We start from the raw sequence: 18613 nt of genomic DNA, 5'->3' as shown, positions 1-18613 counted from the left end.
ATTTTTTAGAGCAGTTTTGGGTTCACAGCAAAGTTGACTAAAAAGTACAGAGTTGCCATATATCCCTTGTTCCCACACAAGCACAGCCTCCCCAGCTATCAATATCTGGCAACAAGATGGTGCATTTGTTATAATTAATGAACCTACTTTTACACATTATTATCACCCAAAGTGAACTGTTTACATTAGTGTTCATTTTTCTATATTCTGTGGGTTTTGACCAACGTCCCCACAATTGTAGTATTCTGTAGAATGGTGTCACTGTCCTAAAAATTGCCTGAGCTTTGTCTAGTTATTGATCTTTTTACTGCTGTGATAGTTTTGTGTTTTCTAGAATGTCATAGAGTTGGAATCATAATATATATCCTTTTCAAACTGGCTTCTTTCACTCAGTAATATACATTAAAGTTTCCGCAATGTTCTTTCATTTCTTGACAGCTCATTTCTTCCTGGGCACTGAATAATATTCCATGACGTACCACAACTTATTTACCCATTTACTTACTAAAGAAATTCTTGGTTTCTTCCAAGATTTGACAAATATAAATAAAGCTGCTATAAGCATTTGTGTGGAGATTTTTGCATGGATATGCATTTTCAACACATTTGGGTAAATAATACCAAGGAATGTGATTGCTGGATTGCATATCATAATAAATCTATGTTTTGCTTTCTAAGCAACTAACCGTCTACCAAAGTGACTGTACAATTTTGCATTCCCACCAACAATGAATGAAGAATTGTTGTTCCACATCCTCATCAGCTCTTGGTGTTGTCAGTTGTCTGACTTTTGACCATTCTAATTTTATCTCATTGTTGTCTTAATTTACATTTCCCTGATGACATGTAATGTGGAGCATCTTTCCATATATTTATGGCCATACATATACCTTCTTTGCTGAGGTTATCTGTTTAGGTCTTTCCCTCTTTTTTATCCAAATGTTCATTTTCTTTTTGTTGAATTTTAAGAGTTCTTTGTATAATTTAGGTAAAAATCTTTTATTAGATTTGTTTTGTTTTGTACTTATTCTACGCCAGTCTATGGCTTGTTTTCCCATTTGCTTGACAGTGTCATTTACAGAGCAGAAGTTTTTAATTTTAATTAAGTCTAGTGTATAATGTTTTTTTAAAATAGTGCCTTTGGTGGTACCTGTATAAAGTCATCTCCATGCCCAAGATCATCTAGATTTTCTATGTTATCTTCTCAGAATTTTTGTTTTGCATTTTACATTGAGGTATATGATCCATTTTGATTTAATTTTTGTGAAGGTTGTAAGGTCTGTATCTAGATCATTTATTTGCACGTAAATGCCCACTTGTTCCATCACTGTTTCTTGAAAAGACAATATATGAAAGATTTTTAAAAATCACCTACAATTTAAAAATAATGTATTTATTTACAATATATTTCATTTTAGCCTTTACATTTAATACTTGATGTCCATTAATGCTACACATTACTGCATGTTTGAGGGACCATAACATGTAAGATAGAATTTTGCCAAATGATAAAGATTACTATCATTGGGCCTGAATTATCTATAAGACTGTGGAGTATGAACGTAAAACAATGAGCCTAGTAGGAGCCTTCTTAGCTGTGGTCTTTTTTTAAGGCCTGCATTATATACTAGTTTCCATTAATGATATTTATAGAAAGCTAAAACTTAGTGTTTGCCTACCAAGCACCTATACCCAGTAGTAGATGGTTTGCATATAGTTAGTTTCATCCTGATATAAAAGCTGCAGGTAATACTGCTATTCCCAATAAAGATAATGAGGCTCAGAAATTTAAACTGCCCAGAATCACACACATAGTAATGGACAAGCTCAGATTTCCTGACTTGGAAAATTCTTGCTTCTATTGGCTTATCAGCCTTCACGTCACAATGATTTTAGGAAAGTGTTTTAAAACTTGAATATTACTTATTTGATCGAAGCAAATACCACGTTCTCATTTTCAAACATTGGACACTTACCTCACAGTTATCATATTATTTTAATTTTGGATATGTTTATTTTAGCTTCTAATTATGTATTAAACCTATGATCACTATAAAAAGTAATCTTTGATATTTTGCATGTCTGAATTATCCATGTTTTAGATTTTATTTAATTTGAAATAAATATTTAGTGAGAAACTTTTGCATTTTAGACACCACTGAGGTGCTTTAATAATGACTCTTTATCCAAACACAGACTTGGAACATCATATTAACGATAGTTATGAAAACAAAGTAAGGAATACATTTGACTAATTTTGAATTAATCAATTTAAGCAATTGAAAATTAACAATATAATGTATGCTTCATAAAGTTTGCTTTAATTTGCAACATATAATTCCTAATGCTTTGGACTTTTTTTTTTTTTTTTGAGATGGAGTCTTACTCTGTTGCCCAGGCTAGAGTGCAGTGGTGCGATCTCAGCTCACTGCAGCCTACGCTTCTCGGGTTCAAGTGATTCTCCTGCCTCAGCCTCCTGGGTAGCTGGATTACAGGTGCATGCCTCCACGCCTGGCTAATTTTTGTATTTTTAGTAGAGATGGGATTTCACCATGTTGTTCAGGCTGGTCTCAAACTCCTGATCTCAAGATCTGCCAGCCTTGGCATCCCAAAGTGCTGGGATTACAGGCACGAGCCACCACGCCCGGCCAATGCTTTGGAATTTTAAATCAGCTGCCTGTTTTCTTTTGATACAGACACATCTGTAAAGCCTACTCTAGGCAATGCTCTTATACTTTCATTAAGAAAGACGTCACATTTTCTCAGTGTGCCCTAACATTACTCTGTACAAATACTCACAGCTCTGCTCTGTCTTCGCTGCTGTGTAGTGACAGCCAATGGCATGCATAATACACTTGCTGGTCACAAGGGTATGCAGGTTCCACCTTTATATTACTCTCCCACACAGTGTGAAAGTAGATGCTGCCGCTCGTGTAAGCTGAAATCCTTCACTTACTGTCTGCCTTTGAAGGGGCAGGAATGCTAAAACTTATCTACCTACTTGTCCATGGCAGACTCAGCAATCCTCATGGAAAATTTTCTAAGTGGCATTAAAACACAGGAAAATGAAGTAGGAAGAATTTGTAGAGATCAACTTGTAAGAAGTTATAATTAAAGAATGGTAAGCTGGCAGTTAAGAGGAGATAAAGATGGTCTTTTGGTTCTTGCTTCCTTGCATTCATGGCCCTTTTGCTTCTTTGGTGTTTATTTCCCCCTGGGCATCATGTTCACCTTCTACAGCCAATGCTGGCCAGAGCACCACAAGAAATCAACCTCTCTAGTCCCTTGGGCCATGCACTTACCCTTTATTCTCTTAAGTGAATCACTCTTACTCTTAGCCTTGTTGTGGTCATCTCCAAACAAACAAACAAAATATAATAACACAGAACAAAAGTTGGTTTTATCTTGGTTTCAGCCACACTAAGCTGAATGTTTTAGAACAAGGTTGTCCAACCTGTGGCCCCCGGCCACATGAGGCTCATGACAGCTTTGAGGCTCAGGTCCAACACAAATTTGTAAAATTCTTAAAACATTGTGAAAATTTTTTGCAATTTTTTTAGCTCATCAGCTATGTTAGTGTTAGTGTGCTTTATGTGTGGCCCAAGACAATCCTTCTTCTTCCAACGTGGCACAGGGAAGCCAAAAGATTGGACACCCCTGTTTTAGAAGATTGAGTAATTGAAAAATTGAAAATCAGAAGCTTCAATAGGTAGCATTTCAGATAAAGTAATAAAGAAGCCATTTCCAGAATATAAAGAAAATACATAGGCAAGAGTCAGCCATAGGCTGTTTATACTCATATCATAAACTCAATCTCCAAATCTTACTTGACATAATTCTACAAGAGATAAGTTTGATAAGAATAATTCAGTTAGGAAACATGTGCCTAGTAGAGCCAACCTTGGATCACTGGATCATCAATTTTAAAAGCTTTCTGAATCCTGTTCTTGTACTTTAGTGTTTCACCAATTTTTAGCCAATGTACTATTTCTTGCTTGCATCAACAGACTAAAAAGTTACCTTATTTAAGATGTATCTGGATCACTGATGATTCATCAATCTAGTAACTGTATTTCTAAATTGTAATGTAATCATAAAATAATATCTTTAAGTGAATGAGTACTCTAAGATCATCAAGTCTAGTGTCAATTTAAGTCAACCATTTCTCCCTACAAAACTATTTTATATGATACTGGGATTATATGGACACAACATTAGCTTCAGAGGCAGGAGGTAACTGAGAGGAAATAAATCCATATTGTGAACTTATCAATATATTCATCCATATTGTGACCTTATCAGCTTATTAAATCTGTATGAGTCATGTTTTTTTTCACAAAGGAAATAACTTACATTTGTAGAGTTGATTTTATGGTATATTATCATATATAAAATAATCTCTACTTGTGCATTTTTAGGAAAGTTTTGAAATAGTTGTGCTACTGTAAAAGAGAAGAGAAATACATTTAGTAATAGTAGTTAAATTATCTGAATTTTATTTAGGATGCTGTTGGTAAAATGATAATAATAATATTTTAATGATATTAAAGACTCACCAAGGCACTCTATGTGAATGAATTTTATAAATAACTCAGCAAAATTTAACTTCTATTCAGGACTCACTAGAACTAATTGTTAGAAAGTTCTATTCTGTTTTCAACTCCAACATTCCTTCCTAACATAATTTACCCTTAATATTTTTCTTTTCCTTTTTTTTTTTTTTTAGAAAGGGCCTCATTCTGTGACTCTGGCTGGAGAGCAGTGGCTCGAACATAGTTCACTGCAGCCTTAAATTCATAGGCTCATGCAATCCTGCTACCTCATTTTCCCAAAGTACTATAATTACATAATTATTTATCTTCTTTATGATAGCTCATTATAGATCTTAAGGAAGACCATTTTGTCTCTTTTTATTTGCTCTTGCGGTAACTTTTACCTAGTAAAAATGCCAGTTTTTTTTTCTTATGCATGGTGAATCAGAAAACAGATTTACTTCAGCTCTACTAATTTCCATCCCCGAAACATATAGAAGAATATAAACAATATGGAACAAATGAAAATGTATTTTATTTACAGACATTTTACTTCCACATCCATAAGGAGGTAGTGGCCTTGCAGATGTAATTAGTTGAGTTTACACTGAATTATAAAAGGTCCTAAATCCATCGACTTATTTTCTTATAAGAAGACCTACAAAGACATGCAGGGAAAATACCATGTGAAATTTCATATGGAATTTTCATATGGAAAATACCATATGAAAGGCAGAACTTGGAGTGACGGATTACAAGCCAAGGAGCTTCAAGGATTACCAGCAACACCAGATGCTGAAAGAGGCAAGGAAAAATACTTTTCTAGAACCTTCAGAGAGAGCATGGTCCTGCTGACTAAGAAGTGGGGTGCTGCAGTAACAAATAGCAAAAATCATGGTAAGTCATGGGTAGCGGCTGGAAGGATTTTGAAGCATATGATAGATAAAGCATAGATTCCTTTGAAGTGATTGTTGGTAGAAATATAGATGTTAAATGTGATTTTGATGAGGGCTTAGTAGGAAGTGAAGAGGTTGGTAGAGAATGTTTCTACTAGGTTGGTGCAAAAGTAACCACGGTTTTTGCCGTTAAAAGTAATATCATCTAAGGTAATACACATGTCTTCATATACAGAATGTTGCTAGAAATATGAATGTTAGTTAATTCTGGTAAAGTCGCGGACATGAAGAATCATGTCAGTGAAAACATTTCCAGGTATTTATTACAGCAGCACTCCACCGCTCAGCAGCAAAATCTATATTAATTTCCTGGTACTTTTGGAGTCAAGTGCTGCAAGCTGGGTGACTTACCACAAAAGTAATTCCTTCTTTCACACATCTGGAGGCTAGAAGTTGGAAACCAAGGTGTTAGCAGGGTCATGCTCCCTCTGAAGATTTTAGGAAATAATGCTTTCCTTGCTTCTTCTAGCTTCTATTACTTTTTGTCAATTCTTAGTTCCTTGGGTTTTAGCTGCATCACCCCAATTCCTGCCTTTAGGTTTTCTAAAATACTTGAAGCAGAGAAATTCATAATAAATCACGTAATTGATTAATTAACCAGTACTTTTTAATGTATCTAGTAAGATTAGCTCGGAGGCCCACAATATATTGGTCCTATTCTCTTACAAGATGTTTAAATATGGAAATATTTAACAATAAGTGTTAGTATAGGACAGTAAGTGACCAAAAGCTAAGTATTTTTTTCAAAAAAAATAAATAAAAATTGAGTAAGAGTACAGTCAAATGAATAGACTTTGGAATATTCAGGGGAGTCTTTGTGATAAAGCTCAGAAATGATGTTAATAATTATCAGTTGGGGGATATGAAAGAAATGAAGTTCTATAAAGACCCTAAATAAATGAGTACTATCTATATGAATAGGCAGGTGACATGAATAAAATAACTGAGGACTTTATAACTGATACCTTCTCTCCATAGATAAATAATATTTACCTCAATAAATGTCTAAATGTATCAAAACCTTAGACATTTCAGAAACAAGAAATAAAGTACCATAAGGTCTATTCACTTCAATAACAAGAATAAAGTATTACCTTTGCCCTTCATTAAAACGGTTATATAACTGCTTTACAGTTTCGTTTTTTTCCTAATATATTTCAAACCATCAGTTTCAAAGATCTGGCCTGTAAAATCACCTTCCTATTGTAGATTGAGTTCTAGATTTACATGTATTTATACAGAAAACATAAAGCAGCTGAATGTAGAAAATGAAAAAGAATCTTGCAGAAGGTAAATTTTTCCTTCTAATTTCTTTGAAGCAGAAAAGATAACTATTGGGTACTGTGGCTAATACTTGGGTAATTAAATCATATGTACAACAAACCCCTGTGACACATGTTTACCTCCATAACAAACCTTCACGTGTACACTCAAACCTAACATAAAAATTTTTAAAAAATAGAATACTGAAGGATCATCGAAGGGACTAGTTTTGAATTTTCAAATGATATTTTAAAAGCTATAACACTTCTTAGTATAATATCTGATTTTAAGTTAGCATGTACACTTTTAAGTAATGCAATCTTTAAATAAAATCACTATGCATCAGCTGAGTTTAGCGTCAATAAAACTTTTCTTTGTGAAGCATATAGTTTTTGTATATTAAGATAGGAAAATACAAAGTAAGTATAAAGTCTAGGAAGAAAATTGAAATAAAATATGTTGTTCTTCTTTTTCTATCCAAAAGAAAGCAGCAATATAATGTCTTAATTTATCACTTGATTTTAAATTACTGTATATGCTTTTTATATAATATTTTAAAAATAAAATGTGCATCTTTTTAGTGTCAGCTGGGTTCATATTGCAAACACATTTCTTTATAATCCATCTCTTTTTTGTATATATTCAGGTGGAACCCAGATAAAACATTCACAAAATTTTCAAGGAATATAAGAAATATATGAGAAGAATATGAGAGTAATATGAGAAAAAAAATGATTACTCTTCAGGAATGCTGCACTTAGTGAGTTAGGAATGTGTTTGCTCCCTAATAAAAAGGTAAACCTACACTAAAGGTGTCAAAAGATGCCGTTGCTGCATATAATAACAAACAAACAAACAAAAAACACCTGGAAGTAACTGATTTCTAAATCAAAGAAAATTATTTTCTCCCTAGGTCTGGTATTGAGTTATATAATCATGGAATACACCATCTATCAAAACAAAAAATGTAATAAATTGTCATACCAGGATTTGATAAAATGTCAGTCTCGGCACTTCTAGGGACAACCTATTAAAAATGAAGTATCTGTCGATAGCGCTCATGCATATATGTGTTAATGTATAATCCCATGTAAAATAATCTCAAAATAAAGTTCCAAAATTAGATTTATGAGTTTATAGGTCTCAAAACACATTACTATTGATGCCAAGAAGATTCAGGATGAGGTAATGTCCAAATCCATATCTTACCATATATCTGGACGTGATCAGACTTCAGTTTTACTACAGGGTCATAGTTCAGCAAACAATTTCCTGTTGCCTTTGTTAAAGTTAATACTGCCTCTTCTGTATTCCTAATACCCTTCTTTGCAAAGTTCCAGAATAAAGGAACATAGCCTATTTCAATTTCTTAGCTGAATTTTCCCCTCTGCAATACATTTTTTTCTTTCCTCTAGAGGAAGAGAATTCTAACAGAAAATAATTACAAATGACCTTGACCTTTCAAGTGAAAGGTCAAAATTAACTTCTCTGATAATCAGTCTTTTAACTTTGGAATTTAGTAAAATAATGCAGTGACACATAATTGTGTAATTAGTAGTAAATTCAAAGGAAGCAAGAATAGATCTGGGGCTAGCATTTCATCACAGAGTATTCGGTCTTTCAAAAGCATTTTTTTTCCTTACCCATCTCTCTAGTGCATGAGTCACATATACTTATAGCAAAAAAAAGTCAGAAGAATAAAAATAAAAGTACATAGGACTCAAACTTTTGTGACTCAGTAATAAGAAAGAAATTACTAACTGATTATGTGAAGATAGGTAGGGTCTTATTTGTAGACTTCATTTGGAGAACAATTATTTGCTAGAAAAATTTAGGTATATAGTGTAGTGTCTTACCTGGGAAATGCAATATTATGCAATTCTCAGAGGTTATAGCTTCTTGTGGATACTTATTCCTCATTCAATTTGATTATGATAATCAGAGATGGGAGATTCTAAAATCTAAAAGAATAAGCAAGTGTATCTTCCTTAAATCATACAAAAGGGCTCAGAAAAAAATGCAGATGAGTGTCAGTACAACTCAAATCCATGGTATTTTAGAGATTTTTCAATTATATATTCAAAAATTATCATTGTGAGCCAGGTTAATTTATTGAATATTTAAGTAGTATGTATGAGAAGACTCATAAATTGATCATAAGTGACCTATGAAATAAAAGAACTTCCAATCTTTCATTATTTTGACAAGAAATAACATAAATTAAGTGAACTGTTCTCTCAAACCTAATTTTAGTTCATAGCATCAATTTTATAAACAGACAAAAATCTTAGCTGCTAATAAAAACTGCCATTGACTTTTGTGTTTTTTCTCTTTTCATTTCTTATCCAGAATTGAAAGTGCTATAAAGATAAAAGGAGGTTGGCAAGAAGAAAGTATAAACATAGAGATAATTAGTTTGTGAACATTTTCAAATGAATCATCCTTTTTCTAAATAGTTTTGTTAAGATATCTGGCTAGTTTAAGAAAAAAATAGGTAGAAATACTGAGTGATAAAAAAGGGAAGTGTATACAGAATCCAAGGAGAATAAATACTTGTAATAAGAGGTATGTTACATCTCTATAAAATCCAAAATAAACTCTCTTAAATTTTAAATTGTTACAATATTTTATAACAACAAAAGGCATTATCATTTAATATTTTTAAAAGATTAAAGGCTATAATACCTCTTAGTTGGAGGGAGTTTATAAATAACTGAAATTTTGACCATAACAACTGCTATTATAAACACAGTTTAATATGTCTCTCACTTCATTTTTTAAAATTCTGAAATCGGCCGGGCACGGTGGCTCACGCCTGTAATCCCAGCACTTTGGGAGGCCGAGGCAGGAGGATCTCGAGGTCAGGAGATCGAGACCATCCTGGCTAACACGGTGAAACCCCATCTCTACTAAAAATACAAAAAAATTAGCCGGGCGTTGTGGCTGGCGCCCGTAGACCCAGGCTGTACAAGCGTTGTTCCAGCACCCATTTCAGCTTCTGCTAAGGCCTGGGGAAGCTTTTTTACTCATGGCAGAAGACAAGAGGGAAGAGCAGATATGTCACATGGAGAGAGAGGTAGGGAAGGAGAAAAGGGATAGGTCCCTGATTTTTTTTAACAAACAAATCTCACGTGAATTAATAGACTAAGAATTCATCCCTTACCACGGAGACGGCATCAAGCCATTCATGAGGCATCCACCCCAGGATTCAAACACCTCCCCCCAGTCCTCATCTCCAACATTGGGGGTCACATTTCAACATGAGATTTGGAGGGAAAATTATCCAAATCATATGAATTATATACCAGTATATATTGATTGCCTTATATTGCTATTTTGATCTCTCCCTCACTCAACTGTTTTTACAGGTGCTTGACATATTCACAATTGTGTTTTATTTATAAACTATTTTTGGAAAGATTAAAACATAATCTAAAGACATAGCTCAAGGGGAAACAAAAACTTGTGTGAGTAAATTTTTACAACTGTGATATAATTGAAAGTCTTTGGTCAGATATGACAAATTTAACACAGATGTTAATAAACAAATGCAGATTAAGTAGTTTCATACTTTAATTCAGTGTTCTGCAACTGTGGTAGACACATCTGCCCTCTGTGGAGAAACAGTAAATATAAGAAAAATCAGCTGGGCGCGGTGGCTCATGCCTGTAATCCCAGCACTTTGAGAGGCCGAGGCGGGCAGATCCCCTGAGGTCGGGAGTTCGAGACCAGCCTGATCAACATGGAGAAACCCCACCTCTACTAAACATACAAAATTAGCCAGGCATGGTGGCACCTGCCTGTAATCCCAGCCACTCTGGAGGCTGAGGCAGGAGAATCGCTTGAACCCAGGAGGCGGAGGTTGCAGTGAGCTGAATTGCTCATTGCAGTCCAGCCTGGGCAACGAGGGCGAAACTCTGTCTTTAAAAAAAAAAAAAAAAAAGGAAGATATTTCCAGAAATTGTTTACACTGCTACTTAACGACATGTTCAGATTCACATTAGTGGGAGTGCACAGATTATTAGATTAGATTAGATTTAACAATTTGAAGACAAAAGCAGAGCAATAACAAAGAGTTGGAAGAGAATAAGGTAAATAAGGGGAAAATATCTTTTCAAATTATTTCTAAGCAATAAATAGAAACAATGATAAATATTTTTTAGCTACAAGGAGTTAAGCCTTCAGATAAAATATAACCAATTTGTTCTAACTTAATATGTTAGAAAAATTGTATTAATACTTTTTTCATTGAATTGTCTTGCTATTGAATTATAAAACCATGACAAAATATAAACGAATTATTAGGTATTTATTTACTTTCATTTTCTTATATAGTTATTCTGTATTTAAAGGTAATTAAATTTCTAAAACCCATGATATGAACATATTTATGTAACAGCTTTGTTAATTTGGTTATAATTTTTTGTCTTGGTGTATTACGTCCTAACTTTATCCTGTTTTGAATCTGCTTTTACAAAAATACAGGATGTTTTAATTTTCTACCTAGGACCAAACGTTCATATTTCTGAGTGATAAATTATAATGTGCACCTAAGATATATTTTTAGTTAACAAATTTTGCTTTGCAGAATACAATTTAGTTTCTTTTTATTTGTTTCGATTGTTGTTTTCCAGTTTCTAAGTAATCATTTCATTTTTAATTTGGAAAAGTATCATCAACAAATGTTCTCTGTCGAAAGAAAATACAAACCATTGATAAAATCATCTGGATTAAAAAGTGTATCTGGAACACTGAGCTTTAGAAAAATGCCAGTCAGTGAATATAGAAAGATGCTAAGAATTGTACTGAATACATATGATGGTCATTATTTTATCCTCCCTTAGCATGTTGTTTTTCTCCAGGTGAGTACTGTTGCCCTTTAGAATTGTTTGGTTTCCTTAAGTATTTCATAATAGAAATGCCATATATACTGAGCATTCTTGGTATTATAAATAAAATGCTACTTGCATTAATTATATCATAAACTGACAGTGCTGACATGGACCTTGGGATACCATTACCACTCTGTGAAGGGAAGCAGGGATAACTTTGGAAATTAAATTTTTTAGCAGCAGCTTCTTGTCTGTGAATTGTGTTCTTCTCTTAGGAGGTGTATTTTTGAGATTTTTTGACTTAACTCCAAGTTGATTTGCATTTCTTCTTTTTGGCTTTTCCTGGTTTGTAATGTTCTTGCTAACTGAACTGATAATTCCTGTCTGCCCCTAACAGTGCCATAAACAGGCAGTATTTATCAATGATTGCTTATGATTAAAATATGCCTTTTTTCTTGGCAGCAGTTTATACATTTATTAAATAATATGTAAGACATATCTGAATTATTTTCAATCTCTGGTACAGAATCAGTGTTATTTTTAATTTCTCAGTTTAAAACTCTAAAATCTTTCTTTAAACTAATGGAAGAAGTCTCTTTGCAATATTATCATACGTAGTGGTAAATAATCTCAAGGAGAATTTTCTGCAGTTAGATTTTTTTCAAAAAAACTTGATTTCTATTGTTTGCTCTCAGATATTTATCTGTACTATGACATTAGCCTTCTGATTGTTTTATCCATATCACTATTGTGTCTATACAGCATTTACAATGAACTTTTTGTAAAATTTCCTTTGGCAACTATAGTTCCAAAAGTTATTAATAGTTATTATTTTTTGCAATGTATAATGGGTTAAAATAAACCAAGCCCCCTCCCTTATGACCAGATATCTTGATCTATAACCCTCAGGTATTTTGCACATGATGTTCTCTCTTCCAGGGATGATTCTTCTCTTCACTTTGAGTGGATAATGCTTTACATTCATTAGTCCTAAACTCAGCCTTGCCTGATGCCCTATTCTGGACCAAATTCTTGGATATAGATACTCATATACTGTAATTGTCTGTTCTCATGCTGCAATAAATGCATACCCAAGACTGGGTAATTTAAAAAGGAAAGAGGTTTAGTAGACTCACAGTTCCACATGGCTGGGGAAACCTCACAATCATGGTGGAAGGCAAAGCAGAAGCAAAGGCATGTCTTACATGGTGGCAGGCAAGAGGGTGGGTGCAGGGGAACTCCCTTTTATAAAACCATCAGATCTCACGGGACTTATTCACTATCACGAGAACAGTATGGGGAAACTGCCCCCATGATTCAGTTATCCCCACCTGGCCCTGCCCTTGACACATGGGGATTATTACAATTCAAGGTGAGATTTCGGTGGAGACACAGCCAAACCAAGCACCACTGCATATCATTTTTCAGGCATTTATAACACTTGCAAATTTATACTTCTTTGTGCATTAAAACCTCAGTTCCACAGCAGAGTATGAGCTGCATAAAGTCAGGCCATTTATTTTCTTTGCTTACCATTTTATTTTCACACAAAGTATAATATATATTAGATGCTAAGTGAATATGTTCATAATGAATGAACAAATGAAATTTTCAAGAAGCAGTTTTATTAGTCATAGAAACCTAGCAAAAGAAATAATGCCGAAATTCAAAAATACACAAATAAAATAAAACATTATCATATTTCAGGAAAGGCAATTTTGAAACATAGTTTGTGACTAAGATTAACTTATGTCTCATGTATGCTAGCTGAATAATTCTGTGAAAATGGATTAATAGGTAGATTGCTAACTTTTCTTATTTCTAAAATTGAAATAAAAACATGTACATTATTTCAATGGAGAATATTATTAGTGCTAAATAAGATAATGTAAGTATTTAACAACATGTTTGCTACATAAAGCTTAATAGATAGCATCTATTATTATCATCACCAATTATCATCACATGCTAACCTATGGTATATGGGTAACGGATAATAATGAACTCCTATATTTGAGGTTGGGAAGAAATTTTGCTTTATTGAATATTTACATAGGAATGGGATGATGAAAGAGTACATTATTAGCACATTTCCTTTTTTTTAGCTTTTATTTTAGGTTCGGCAGTACATGTGAAAGCTTGTTACATAGGTAAACTTATGTCATGGAAATTTGTTGTACAGAATATCTCATTACCCAAGAATTAAGCCCAGTACCCAATAGTTATTTTTTCTGTTACTTTCCCTTCTCCCACCCGCCACCTTCAAGTAAACCCAGGTGTCTGTTGTTTTCTTCTTTGTGTTTGTAAGTTTTCACCATCTAACTCCCACTTACAAGTGAGAACATGTGGTATTTGGTTTTCTCTTCCTGGGACAGTTTGATGAGAATAATAGCCTCCAGCTCCATCCATGTTCCTGAAAAAGACATTATCTCATTCTTTTTTATGGCTGCATAGTATTCCATGGTGTATATGTACCACATTTTCTTTATCCAGTCTGTAATTGATGGGCATTTAGCTTGATTCTATGTCTTTGCTATTGTAAATAATGCTGCATTGAACATTCATGTGGATGTCTTTTTATTGCAGAATGATTTATATTCCTCTGGGTATATACCCAGTAATGGGATTGCTGGGTGAAATGTTAGTTCTGCTTTTAGCATGGGTGAAATGTTAGTTCTGCTTTTAGCACTCTGAAGAACTGCCATACTGCTCTCCACAAGAACATCTCTTTAGGTAGGTATTAATTCGATCATGAGGAATCAGTATATCGCCTAAAGAATAAATAACACATATGGTTTCCTATAAAAGAATAAAATAGTATTTTGCAGATACTGAAAAGTGGCAGAATTCTTCACATAGTTAGAAAAGAAAGAGTAGCCTAGAGATAAAATTGTGAGCAACAGAAAGTGATATGGTTAAGTGAATTGAGCTCAGATATCATTATGCCATTCTAAGAATGTAGAGTTCATGATTAAGCACTGAAAATGCATCAAATGCTCTTCACATTATCCTACAAATGTTGTCAACATAAAGATTTTATGAAAATGTTAACACACTTTAACAATAATTAGCTGGCTCACATTAAAATGAGTTGTAAGCCTCTGCCTATCATTACTTTTATAGAACTATTTGCTAATGGTCTGGGCATTAGTTCTCCATCACTTCTTAACAAGTTACCCCAAAACTTAGATTCTTCAAACAGCACATATTAATTACCTACTGTTCCTGTGGGTCAGGAATTTTAAAGCAGATTCGCAGCATGGTTCTAGCTCTGTTAGGTTACCATCAAGACACTGTCTAGGGTGCAGTCATTTGAAAACTGAACTGCACTCCTGCCTTCATAGCTTTGTGGATGTTGGTGGGAGGCCTTGGTTTCTTGCTATGTATATCTCTCCATAGTATTCTTAGAGGGTCCTCATAACACTGCAGCTTGCCTCCACAGAACAAGTGTTCCAAGAGAAAGGAAGATGTATACTGCAATTTTTTTTATAATGTAGTCTTAGAAACCACACACTGCTATTTTTCTCAATACCCTATTAATTACACAAGTCATCCCTATGTGATATGGGAAGAGAATCCACAAAGGTGTCACTACTAGGAAGCAGTAATCAATGAGAGTCATTTTAGAGGCTGGTCACCACTGACTAGAATCATTTAGCAATCATAGTTATGACCAAATGCAATTAATGATCTAATTTTGAACATGTTGCATTGTATTTTACAGTGGTAGTTCCCCTTGTCTGTGACAGGTAAGTTCCAAGGTCCCCAGTGAATGTCTGAAACTGCAGATAGTACCAAACTCTATATCTACTATGTTTTTTTCCATGCATATATATCGACGATAAAGTTTAATTTATAAAGTAGGCATAGTAAGAGATTAACAACAATGATGACAAAATAAAAACATTCTAACAATATGCCAGCATTACTACTCTTGTGCTTTGGGGCCACTGTTACGTAAAATCAATGTTACTTGAACACAAGCACTGCAATATTGCAACAGTGGATCTGATAACCAAGATGGCTACTAAGTGATTAATGGTTGAAGAGAGTAGACAGTGTGGGGACTGTGGACAAAGGGATGATTCACCTCCAGGAGGGATGGAGCGGAAAGGCCAAAGATTTCATCATGCCCCTCAGAATGACATGCAATTTCAAACTTATAAATTATTTCTGGAATTTTCCATTTAATATTTTTGGACCACGGTTGACCACAGGTAACTGAAACTGCAGAAAGTGAAACTGCAGATAAAGAGGAACTATTATACTAAAATTAACATAAAATCAGATACTGTGAATTCTTTTGAGTAAACAATAGGATAAGTAATGTTTTTATTTCTGCTCATATTTGACAGATTTTGATTTCTCGATATCCCATTCCAGTCTTCATAACTCACTCAATTATCTTCAAAGATGAAAATTAGATCTTTTCACTTCCTCTTTGTAGAAAAGAAAATACCCTTAACAGCTTGGCACTATAAAAAGGAATAATTATGTATTTTTCAACTCTCATCCATACAAATTACTGTGATAATACAGGCAGTAAAGAGGATCCATGCTTTGCATTACACATAACTATGTGTTTACATGCTGGACCATTGGAAGGTACCTGTGGAGAGTTATAGCATGTGGCCATTCTAGCTGACTCAGACCAACTTTCGATTGCAGCTTTAGAGTCAGGAAATCCCTTTGATTCATATCTTTTACTAAGGATATATTTACCTCTAATTGATTTAGAAATAAGTATCTGGCAAGTATAGGATGAGGATGATTTTGAATAAGATTTCCAGCTTTACAACTAGGATAGCTAGGCAGATTCTTGTTCTTTTATTTTTCTTGTCACTCAATATTTCAGGAAGCCAGAATTCAAATTGATTCAGTTTTTTTTTTCCTAAGAGGCAGTCTGGATGTGACCCCAGCAAACACTTAACAAAATTATAGTTGGTCATAGAGCTTCAAAAAAATCCCACCTAAGTGATCATCACCTTGTCTATTAGGGTGTTCATCCTGATGTTGATTTGAAGTGCATATGTTGCTTGGATACAGCAGTTGCATGAATTATGGGTCTTACACATCTAGGAACAAAATGTGGCTTGCATTTATTTTTGTTGACTTTTTCAATGCAATTTTCTTCAATGACATTTCATCAATACAAAACCATTGCAGAATAATAATAGATATCTAAGAGTTAGGTCTGAGATTATCCTTTTCAAGATCTATAAATATCATAGCACATGCTTCTGGGCACCAGCATTTTTGTTAATTGGCCCAATTTCTTTGAGCTAGTGGTCCTCACTAATACTCTGATGCTACAATGTGTGCAGCATCTGTTACTTCTTATCTGTGGTTAGAAGAATGTATGGATTTTAATTAATCACCTGGAAAAGAGACTATTTACTCACTTAGATGGCAGCTCCTTCATGATTACAAGAAGCACAGCAGGAGAGGCGATGCATTTTTTAGGGAGTGAAACACAAAGCCAGATAAATGACTGACAAATAAGAAGCATGAAGGAAAACATGTAACATCACATCCTAGGGGCCCTTCCAGATGTTCACTTTTGTAATAGCGCCTTAACATAAGAAAATAGAATATTCTCAAAAGACAGTGATATAGTAACTCTGCCACTTTCATTTATAAAGAGATGCTACATATACAACTCTTTAAGGTGTTCTCAGCATTTTAAAAAGTGGCTTTTTTATATAAAAACAGAAAACACTGAAGGTTTGTCCTTGAACTTAACATCACTGCCGATTAACTTCTAGCTACTTCACTCTCATTTAACAGTGTGCTTTTTGAAAGGTTATACATGGACACACACTCACACACACAAAGTTTGTTTGGCTGCTAAAATTTAATTCATTTTAAAATCATAAAATAACCTAACAATAAAATAGGGAAATAAATACAATAGCATTTATTGCCATATTTAAAAAAACAATTTCTCATCAACGGGACTAATTTCAGCTATGGAAAGATGGTTCTATATTAAAATATCAATTAAAGTAATCAATCACATGAACAGGCTAAAGAAAAAAGTCATAGGATTAGATCAGTAGATGCAGAAAAGTTATTTGATGAAATCCAACACTCATTCATAATGAGAATACTAGAAATAGAGATAATTTCCTCAACTTGATAAGGAACACCTAAAAGAAAACAAAAATCTTACAGTGAACATTATAATTAATTGTACAAAACTAGAAGAAGGAATAAGTAAAAGTAAAACTGTCTTTGTTCGCAGCTGTTATAATTGTCTATGTATGTGGAAAATCCCAAAGAATAAACAAACAAACAAATAAAAACCTCCTGGAACTAATTAGTGTTATAGCAAGATTGCAGACTATGAGGGTAACATACAAAAGATAGTTTCTCTGCCATACACATGCAATGAACAGTAGGAATCTGATTTTTTAAAGCCAGCACTATTCATATTAGCATTCAAAAATAAATACTGATATATAAATCTAAGAGAATATCTGCAAGTTCTATATGAGAAAAACAATGAAATGCTAATGAAAGAAATCAAGGAAAGATCTTAATAAGTGCAGAGCTGTTGCAAATTCATACATAGAAAGACTAAATAGTGTTAAAATATCATCTCTTCCCAACCTGATCTGTAGATTGAATGTAATTTTGGGCAAAATCCCAACAAGGTATTTTGTGGATCTCAGCTGATTCTAAGGTTCCTATAGAAAAGCGAAACACCCAAAATAACCACTGCAATACTGGATTTAAACAAGGAAAATAGTCAGACAGCTGGCATTACCTGATTTCAAGCCTTACTGTAAAGCTACAATAATCACAACAGTCTGGTATTCGATGGGAGAGAATGAAGAGCCCAGAAATGTAGTCAGTGAATCTTTAACAGAGTGACAGTGGCAATTTTATAAAGAAAAGTAGAGTCCTTTCAACAAATACCCTTGGAACAACTGGAAGTCTAGATGCAAAATAATGAATCTAGACAGAGACCTTACATCTTTCACAAAAATCAAATCAAACAGGATCATAGAGCTAAATATATAAATAC

The 18613-nt window shown here is 33.8% G+C and overlaps 1 long non-coding RNA gene across 1 annotated transcript in view; it reads right to left on the bottom strand.

Annotated features, from left to right (window-relative positions):
* Positions 1-13547: 13547 nt before the first annotated feature.
* The window catches only part of LOC104001875 (uncharacterized), a 110072-nt gene continuing 105006 nt past the window's right edge, over positions 13548-18613 (bottom strand). The window contains exon 4 of the long non-coding RNA XR_673871.3: positions 13548-13996. This is a non-coding gene — a long non-coding RNA (uncharacterized LOC104001875). The remainder of the gene's footprint in view (positions 13997-18613) is intronic.

This window comes from Pan troglodytes, chromosome 14, assembly GCF_028858775.2.
Source record: "Pan troglodytes isolate AG18354 chromosome 14, NHGRI_mPanTro3-v2.0_pri, whole genome shotgun sequence".
NCBI classification, from domain to species: domain Eukaryota; kingdom Metazoa; phylum Chordata; class Mammalia; order Primates; family Hominidae; genus Pan; species Pan troglodytes.
This window is presented reverse-complemented; position numbering and strand designations above follow the sequence as displayed.